The following is a 10323-nucleotide window of genomic DNA, read 5'->3' on the forward strand; positions in this document are numbered from 1 at the left end:
CAGGAGAATGAAGAGAAGGGAGAATTCCATAAATTGGCTGATGCCAAGATATTTCTGAGTGATTGCCTGGCCTGTGACAGCTGTGTGTCTGCGGAGGAAGGAGTACCAGGTTCCCCAGCAGAACGCCAAGGACTTGGACTTCCGAGTTCTGAACCTTAACAAGAAACGGGATACCTCAAAGCACAAGGTGCTGGTAGTGTCGGTGTGTCCTCAGTCTATGCCTTATTTTGCTGCTAAATTCAGCCTCAGTGTGACTGATGCATCCAGAAGACTCTGTGGTTTCCGCAAAAGTCTCGGAGTGCATTATGTCTTCGATACAACGTCGCTGCAGATTTCAGCATCCTGGAGGGTCAAAAAGAGTCTGTGCGTCGATTCCGCCAGCACAGTGAGGAAGAGCCCTCATTACCATGCTGACCTCTCTGCCTGAGGATCCTGGCTGGGTCCGATATGCTGAGTATGTGCTGTGTCACCCCGTCACCCCCCACCTCTGCACTGCCAAGTCTCCCGAGCAGATCATGGGATCCCTGGTGAAGGACTACTTTGTCAGATGGCAAAATCTGTCCCCAGACAAGATTTTCCATGTTATCGTGGCACCATGCTATGGCAAGAAGCTGGAGGCCCCTCAGGAAGACATTTTCATGGCCTCTCAGGGTTCCCGGGGCACTAACTTCGTGCTGACCTCAGGTAAAATAGCTCAGATGATGGAGCATAGTGACCTCTCGATGAGAGATGCTGCCCTGGTCACTCTGTTTGGAGATGTGAAAGAGGAGGAGCTGAGGAGCCACGATGGAGCCAGCTCTGACGGGTACCTGGCACGTATCTTCAGACATGCGGGCAAGGAGCTGTTCAGTGAGGACGTGGGGGAGGTCACCTACCATGCGCTGAGGAGCAAAGACTTCCAGGAGGTCACCTCGAGAAGAGTGGAGCGGTCTTCTTACACTTTGCTGCAGCTTATGGCTTTCGAACCATCTAGAACGGGGTCCTAAAGTGGAAGAAGGGCAAGTTCCCTTATCACTTTGTGGAGGTTCTTGCCTGTGCTGGGGTATGCCTCAATGGCAGAGGCCAAGCTCAGGCTGAGGATGGGCACACAGACAAGGCCCTGCTGCAGAAGATGAAAGGCATCTACGCTGACATCTTTGTGCAGCTCCTGGAGGCCAGAACCCACGTGCAGGAGTTATACGAGGAGTGGCTGGACAGCACGACTCTCTCCGCGTCCAGAAAGCCCTGCACACCGCTTACTAGGGCTCAGGGCAACCCGCTGACAGTGGAGACATCAAGTGGTGAAGTCAAGAAGACTGAGAGACAGGCCTGTCAGCTGCCTGAGGACGGAGGAGCTGACCTGTGTGGGTATCAGAGACACTTGAAGAAAACAGCTCAGCTTTCCTTTTACTACTTTGGTTTTTCAGAATCCTCAGCTATCCCCGTTTGTCAGCAGCCCCCTCCGTCATTTCGATGTGGTGCTCTCTTCATCATATGTGTGACTGAAATATTTTAACAGGAGAGAAGGGTTGCCCCAATTTGAGTTTCCTTTAAGACTGAAAAATCCCAAAGAACAAGAATGGAGACAAACTACTGTCTTTTAGGCTTAAAAAAAAAAAAAAAAAAAAAATCCAAAAAATGTCCTGTGAACAGTTAAGACCCCAGAAGTTCTGATTCATATGCCTCAGAGAGATTTGATGTAGAAATGACAGGAAGCAGGCTGGCTGTGGGGGCTGTGGGCCATGGTCTGGGGTCTGCCCAGTTGGCTCGTATTTTTACCCATGTTTTTTATTCCTGAGAATGGCTTGGCCAGAATGGGAAAAAACTGTATCCTTTTGGAATCAGGGGGCTCATATGAATCTGGATTTTCAGCTTCTCTAGAGAAAAAGTTCTAGCAATAGTGGGCTGAGTTTCTCACTGCTGCAGTGGCCAGAGTGCAGTGGCAGCCACCTCCTGGGACCAGACACTCTAACTTATGCCCCAAACTCATGCTCGGACATTCAGTCTTCAGGTGAACTCACCTTGAGGCAGAGGGAGGCCTGCAAAGGGTGACAGTTGTTACACATGGAAGGACGGGAGAGGCAGCTAACCTGCTCAGGCCAAGCGGTGTGGTCGGGAGTCTTTCTGGTCCATTCTTCTCTGGGTGGGGTCAGGGAGGTGACAGCCATTCTGATCCTAACCTCAGATGAGGCAGCTTCTCGATGGTCCCGCCTCTCTTCCTTCCTCGCCCCTCTCCCCCCATCATCCTCCCCACAGGTTGCGGGCCTGGCTCATCCACGTGGCTCCTGACGGGACCCCCACCTGGCATGCATGTAGTGTTCACGTGAGCTTGCCCTAAAGAGAAATGGAAGAGAACGGTTTTACCACAAACAGAAAGGGCTAGCAAAGAATTGGAAATTACAGAATCATGGAACTCTCCATCAGGGCTCATCCTGTGAAACGAAAGACATCTGTGGATAGGCCTCCAGTTGGCTCTTCAAAGCACTAGAATTTTGTTAACATGGTTGGTAACATTCTTCTTGGATTCCTCAGTGCTTGTAAAGCCTGAGCTGTTAGATTTCCTTCATCGACTATGTTGTACTGTACCTGTATACCTATCGCGGTTGAAAACTGGATATATTGTGTGAAATTGTATATTTTTTGCTTTCAACCTGTGTACAATTGGGTTTCTCTCCTCTGCAGTAACTGACTATGGAATAAACACTTGAGGAGTGTCTGAGTGTGGAGAGTGTGTGAACCAGACACTGACTTCCCAAAACAAACAAACAAACAAACAAAAACAAACAAAAAAAGAGTATAGTGCTTTTCATTGGGAAGGAAAATGTAGAATTTATAGGCTGAGTAAAACTGCAATTTAAATTTCTTAATGTGAATTGCTGTCTCACATGAGGCATTCAGGGTGGCACACATCACCAAAAGATTCAGGAAAGACTCCAGGAAGTCCCACTTTTATGTATATCAATGCTTTTATGTTCCTAAATGAGTAATGAGTTAGAATTTGGTATTCTGCATGTCATGTCAACAACAACATCTCCAACATATATACAAATTAAAATTAAGAAATCGTAATATATGGGTTAAAACTGAAATATCCAGAGAAAGGCAAAGGTTGGAAGTCTGTCATTAAGTGTTCCAAAGCTGACAGGTCTCTGATAATTGATGACAGTGAAGAAAAATGTTTGCCTTGTGCAGGATAATATGACTCAATGCTACAGTTCTTTCAGAATAAAAGAAATGTCAGATATTATTAGTATTAACAGAAAACTTAAATATAGGATAGATCAAAATGTGCCAGTACCATTCTGTTTGATTCATGTTTTTCAAAGGCCCAGTTTCTTGGCCTCAATTAATGATGGGTTCTACTCTTTAAAAGGGTTGTTGATCTCTGGTTCTTATCAGAAGAAATGGAGTGGATAGAAATATAAATTGTGAGTATTTTATACTGGTTTATGCTCTGATGCTCATTTGAAAACAGAATTTAATACATTGCTTGCATTATCTATTATTATGTTCATCAACCAAGTAGTTGCAATTTATCTGAAATTTGGCATGTCATAAGGATTAAAAAGACTTTTTTAATCATCTGTGAGAGTGTGTTTGACAAGATTGAATGTACAGGAAGAATGGTGTTGGGATGTAGGCTGCTGGGGAAAGTGTCAAGTTTCATCATTTTGATTCAACAAATATTTTGTGCATTCAGTGTGTTCTGGGCAATATTCTAGATGCTGGGTTTATCAATTAACAGCATACAGAAGTGCCTGTTCTTGTGGATCTTACATCATAGCTAGGAGACACAGATAATAGAAAGCAAACAAGTAAAATGAATGAGCAAAGGAAATAAGATTAGAGTGTAGGGGAGCACAAGTATAAATGTGAAGTAGAGAGGTAAATAAAGCATCCACACATGGAGTAAATACCAAAAAGAGTGGAGAAATTAGCCACATAGACTCTGGGGGTAAATAGCTTTCCCAGAAGAAGGAAAAAACCGTGCAAAGGCCCCGAGACAGATGTGTGCCCAGGGCACTGTGAAAATAGGAGAGGCTAGAGTATTGGAGCTGTGTGAGGAGGAGCCAGAGGGAAAAGGAAGGGGCAGGGAGAGGGTGAGAATCCTGGGAGAACTGTAGGGTTTTAGAAGGTCATTACTGTATGCTAGGATAAGGAGCTATGGAAGGCCCTGCCAGAGGTCTGACTTGCGTATTTACAAGAATTACTCTGGCTTCAGTTTATATGCATTAATATGTGATACTCTTTTTTCTCTTTCTGACTTACTTCACTATATGTGACACTCTCCAGGTCCACCCATGCCTCTACAAGTGACCCAATTTCATTCCTTTTTCAGTTTGGTTCAGTTCAGTTGCTCAGTCATGTCCGACTCTTTGTGACCCCTTGGACTGCAGCACGCCAGACCTCCTATCCATAACCATCTCCCAGAGTTTACCCAACCCATGTCCATTGAGTCGGTGATGCTATCCAACCATCCCATCCTCTGTCGTCTCCTTCTCCTCCTGCCCTCAATCTTTCCCAGCATGAGGGTCTTTTCCAATGAGTCAGCTCTTCACATCAGGTGGCCAAAGTATTGGAATTTCAGCTTCAACACCAGTCCTTCCAGTGAACATCCAGGACTGATCTGCTTTAGGATGGACTGGTTGGATCTCCTTGCAGTTCAAGGGACTCTCAAGAGTATCCTCCAACACCACAGTTCAAAAGCATCAATTCTTCGGCACTCAGCTTTCTTTACAGTCCAACTCTCATATCCATACATGACTACTGGAAAAACAGTAGTTTTGACTAGACAGACTTTTGTGGGCAAAGTCTCTCTATTTTTTAATATGCTGTCTAGGTTGATCATAACTTTCCTTCCAAGGAACAAGCCTCTTATAATTTCATGGCTGCAGTTACCATGTACATGACTATTTTGGAGCCCCCCAAAATAAAGTCTGCCACTGTTTCCACTGTTTCCCCATCTATTTGCCATTTGCCATGAAGTAATATTTTGGACACCTGATACGAAGAGCTGACTCATTTGAAAAGACCCTGATGCTGGGAAAGATTGAGGGCAGGGGGAGAAGGGGACAACAGAGGATGAGATGGTTGGATGGCATCACCGACTCAATGGACATGGGGTTGGGTGGACTCTGGGAGTTGGTGATGGACAGGGAGGACTGGCGTGCTGTGGTTCATGGGGTCGCAAAGAGTTGGACAAGACTGAGCAACTGAACTAAACTGAACTCAATTGATGAGACCGGATGCCATGATCTTAGTTTTCTGAATGTTGAGCTTCAAGCCAACTTTTTCACTCTCCTCTTTCACTTTCATCAAGAGGCTCTTTAGTTTTTCTTCACTTTCTGCCATAAGGGTGGTGTCATCTGTATATCTGAGGTTATTGATATTTCTCCCAGCAACCTTGATTCCAGCTTGTGCTTCATCCAGCCCAGCATTTCTCATGATGTACTCTGCATATTAGTTAAATAAGCAGGGTGACAATATACAGCCTTGACGTACTCCTTTTCCTATTTGGAACCAGTCTGTTTCTCCATGTCCAGTTCTAACTGTTGCTTCCTGACCTGCATACAGGTTTCTCAAGAGGCAGCTCAGGTGGTCTGGGATTGCCATCTCTTTCAGAATTTTCCACAGTTTATTGTGATCCACACAGTCAAAGGCTTTGGCATAGTCAATAAAGCAGAAATAGATGTTTTTCTGGAACTCTCTTGTGTTTTTGATGATCCAGCAGATGTTGGCAATTTGATCTCTGGTTCCTCTGCCTTTTCTAAATCCAGCTTGAACATCTGGAAGTTCACAGTTCACATATTGCTGAAGCCTGGCTTGGAGAATTTTGAGCATTACTTTACTAACATGTGAGATGAGTGCAATTGTGCGGTAGTTTGAGCATTCTTTGGTATTGCCTTTCTTTGAGATTGAAATGAAAACTGACTTTTCCAGTCCTGTGGCCACTGCTGAGTTTTCCAAATTTGCTGGCACATTGAGCGCAGCACTTTCACAGCATCATCTTTTAGGATTTGAAATAGCTCAACTGGAATTCCATCATCTCCACTAGCTTTCTTTGTAGTGATGCTTCCTAAGGCCGACTTGACTTTACATTCCAGGATTTCTGGCTCTAGATGAGTGATCACACCATCGTGATTATCTGGGTCATGAAGATTTTTTGTACAGTTCTTCTTATGCCTGGATTAACATTCCATTGTATCTATGTACCACATCTTTTTTATCCAGTCATCTGTTGATGGCCCATTTACATTGTTTCCATGTCCTGAACCTATTTTCAGGGCAGGAATAGAGACACAGACATAGATAAGGGACATGTGGACATAGGAAGGGAAGGAGAGGGTGGGATGAATTGAGAGAGTAGAACTGACATATATACATTACCATGTATAAAATAGATAGCTAGCGAGAAGCTGTTGTATGACACAGGGAGCTCAACTCGGTACTCTGTGGTGACCTACAGGAATGGGCTCCAGGAGGTAGAGGGAGGCTACCTATGTATACATATGTATACAAACAAAAAGCTGATTCACTTTGTTGCACAGCAGAAACTAACACAGCATTGTAAAGCAGTTATACTCCAATTTAAAAAAAAAGAATTATTCTGGCAGCTGAAGACTATAAGGTGGGAGAGTAGCAGGAAGACCAGGCAAGAGGCTTTAGCAGAAGAGGTTATGGTAGCTAACCCTTAAATGGATACTAGGAATGGTAGCCATCTAAAGTTTACTAGGTGAAGCAGAAAAAGGATATTGAAACCTGACGGCAATAAAATGTGAAGATGAGATAAAATTGTGATGTATTTTGGAACAGAGGGCCTAGGGAAGTATTTTTACTTTTGTATCCCTATCATAATGTTTTTTTCTTCTCACATCAGGATCTGTTTTTGTGTTTTGTTTCTTTCAGCTTGAAAAAATCATTACTAATTTTCAGGAAAGATGCAAAATCATCCATAATCTTTCAATACACGCCCATGTATTCATGGAGCACTGCCCTGTTGCCCTGAAGCTAACAGCAGGATATGTAATGCATAATGCACTCCATGCCTTACATAAATACACATAAAACTTTAGCTATTAAGAGGATGAAGCTATTAAAGAAAACAATGTGGGTATAAAACAGTTTTGTGGATATTAAAAAATTTTAAGCCAGGAGCATTTTCTGAAAGAACAGATTGGATTTCTGATTAGGGATTGGAGGAAATGATAATTCAAATACTCATTTCAGTACCAATAGCCTCACGTGTGTGAGTCTAATTCAGTTTTTGCTTTGGCTAGGAAGAGAAATAAATCATGATCATGTATTTTAAGTGTGTTAACTATTTTTTCCTCTTTTTTGTAGCCACATTCTTCTGAAATGGATAGATTTTGTTGTTGCTACTGTTACTGTTTTTAACCAATTTACACTTTGCATTTTCTATTTGGTTTTTCATAAATTTGCTTTGAAGCTCATGGGTATGACTTGAATGGTAAGAAATTGAGCATAAAAAAAACAAGGAACTTTTATGTAAAAATGTGCTGTTTTCTTCATCTGCTGAGGTAACCATTCCTTTAATCTCAGTGATTGTTTTATAGCTATTTCTGTTGAAAATGGCAGACAGGCACAGACTTTTGATTATCAGCATGCTTCATCTGTGATCAAAAACCTCTAGGTTGCAGTCACATTTCAGAAGAGTTTGTTCTAAATAGAGAATTTTTAAACACTCTGTGATATGTGATCTCATTTCATAGGCTGTTTTTTTTTTTTCATCCTTTTTTTGCTCTGTTTAAGCTAAAGAATGTATTTCATTTTTGAAATTTCAGAACTCAGATTTCTATTCAGTTTTTTTTTTCTTCCTTTTTAATCATTGAAAGTCACAACGTATATCTTTCCCACCCGTAAGCTGCAACCAAACCTGGGCAGCCTGGTCACTCACTCTGGACACAGAAACGTGAATTAGACAACGTTGATGAAGTTCAAAGAAGACTCTTTCACACTTACTCTGACTGTTAATCGGAAAAGACCCTGATGCTGGGAAAGATTGAAGGCAAAAGGAGAAAGGGGCGGCAGAGATTAGATGGTTAGGTAATATCACTGATTCAATGGACCTGAATTTGAGCAAACTCTGGATAATGGAGGACAGAGGAGCCTAGCGTGTTACGGTCCATGAGGTCACACAAAGGTAGACATGACTTAACGACTGAACAACAACAGCAATTATATTTTAAGTATTCCTACTATACTACTTCCAGCTACAGGACACTGCTCCTGGGCTGCTACTCCTGGTGAACCATGAAGCTCTGTATCTACCTGTCTCTCCAGTTTTGGGTGTAGCAGCATGCCCTATAATCATAATTCTTTAATGGATCTAAGAAGAGTAGTTGATTTTTAGTTCATTTTTTTCATTGTTATGGCGAATGGAGTAATGACTTACAAGTTCTTTACATGTCAGATTGAAAATTAGAAGACCTCACTCTATGAGTTTTGGATATTACTAGGTTATAATGATGACTTACTCCATCACTGAGAGATAGTCTGACATGATTGGAACCTGCCCTGACTTAAAATAAATCCTAGTTCTGGCACTAACTTACCTGTTTTTTCATTTGAATGTTCATATTACTTATCTCAAAGAGTTGTGTAAAGGTGACCTTCTAAAAGATGACCCTCTTTTGCTGTTGTTCAGTTGCCAAGTTGTGTCCAAATCTTTGCGACCCTATGAACTGTATAGACCATGAAATTCTCCAGGCTAGAATACTGGAGTGGGTAGCCTTCCTCTTCTCCAGGGAATCTTCCCAACCCAGGGATCAAACCCTGGTATCCCACATTGCAGGTGGATTCTTTACCAGCCGAGCCACAAGGGAAGCCCAAGAATACTGGAGTGGGTAGTCTCTCCCTTCTCTGGATTTTCCCAACCCAGAAATTGAACAGGGGTCTCCTGCATTGCAGGTAGATTCTTTCCCAACGGAGCTATCAGGGAAGCCTTAAAAGAGATAGCTAATTAAGTTTTTGTGTTTCTAAGGTCCACTGCTGGATAGGAAGCTTGAAAGAGGGAAAAATACCAAGCTAAATAGGAAAGACCTTGATGCTGATAAAGATTGAAGGCAAAGAAGACGAGAGTGGCAGAGGATAAGATGATTACATAGCATCACCAACTCAGTGGATGTGAATTTGAGAAGACTCCGGGAGTTAGTGAAAGACACAGGAGCCTGGCAGGCTACAGTCCATGGAGTCTCAAGGAATCACACCCAACTTAGTGATTGCTTAACAATAAGAAATAAGAGTTAGAAAAATCAAAACACAACATCACAGGAAAGATGATCTGGAAATATTGTTTATTATATACTATCAAGAATTGACTTTGCATTTGTATTTTTAACAAGAAAACATTTGTAGATCCGATATGCTTGTTTAAATGCCTACTGTGCAAAAGTACCATGCTATGTATTAACCATAATCTTTGCATCTTTCACATATCATTTCAGTTGCTTTCATAAGTCACAGGCGAAACATACTCATGTAGGTAAACTTGAGAAGACTTCTTGTGTTCTCTTATGCTATTAAAATAATTCATATGACCAATTTTCAAACCAACTTTCACCCTCCTAGTGAAGTAATAACCATCCTGTCATAATACCTGTCCTCTTGGAAGAACGAGTCTTACTCTGTTTTTTCATAAACAAACAGAAAGGGAATATTTTGTTACTTATATGCTTTCTATCTACTTTTTCTTTGGTTATACAGTGATGAAAACATACTCATGAAATTAAGAAATAGTTTTGAAGCATCTTTTAATCTTTTAATATGTCTCTGTAATTCTCTTCCCAATTTTCCCTGATTGCATAATTTAGATTTTAAATTTTAAATAATATTTTAATAAAAACTTTTTAAGGAAAGTTGAGACAATGATTGCATCACTATCAATTTTGTTATTATTCTTTGCAAACCACAGACACAGAGCAGGTGATGTGATAAGTAGTCAATAATATCTAATGTAAGTCCAAATATGAAAACTTTAAGACAAATTTCCTTCTCAGAAGCTAAAGATCTATCAAGTTTCATTCAGAACAGTTTTGACTGACATAAAGATGTGTAATGAGTTTACATTTGAGAGTTATTGAGTAAAAGTGAGCTAACAAAAATATGGATATTAGGGGAAAATATGTATTGTGTTAAATACAGTTGGAACAGATCTGTAATCATAAGTTTTGTTTATGGACTTAGCAAACAGCAAATTTTCTGATTTGTCAGATAATTCATGAAATTTTTATTGTTTTCTCTAGATGTTTTTTTTTTGTTGATAATTTACATCTCAAAATGATAAAAGGCAGTTCAGTGGTTAAGACTCAGAATTTTCAGTGTGGG

General features: G+C 41.3%; 1 pseudogene; it reads left to right on the forward strand.

Annotated features, from left to right (window-relative positions):
• Positions 1-407: 407 nt before the first annotated feature.
• LOC145540463 (nuclear prelamin A recognition factor pseudogene) lies at positions 408-1242 on the forward strand (annotated as a pseudogene).
• Positions 1243-10323: the final 9081 nt, after the last annotated feature.

Source organism: Giraffa tippelskirchi, chromosome 3, assembly GCF_054371585.1.
Source record: "Giraffa tippelskirchi isolate mGirTip1 chromosome 3, T2T-mGirTip1v1.2.pri, whole genome shotgun sequence".
Lineage (NCBI taxonomy): Eukaryota > Metazoa > Chordata > Mammalia > Artiodactyla > Giraffidae > Giraffa > Giraffa tippelskirchi.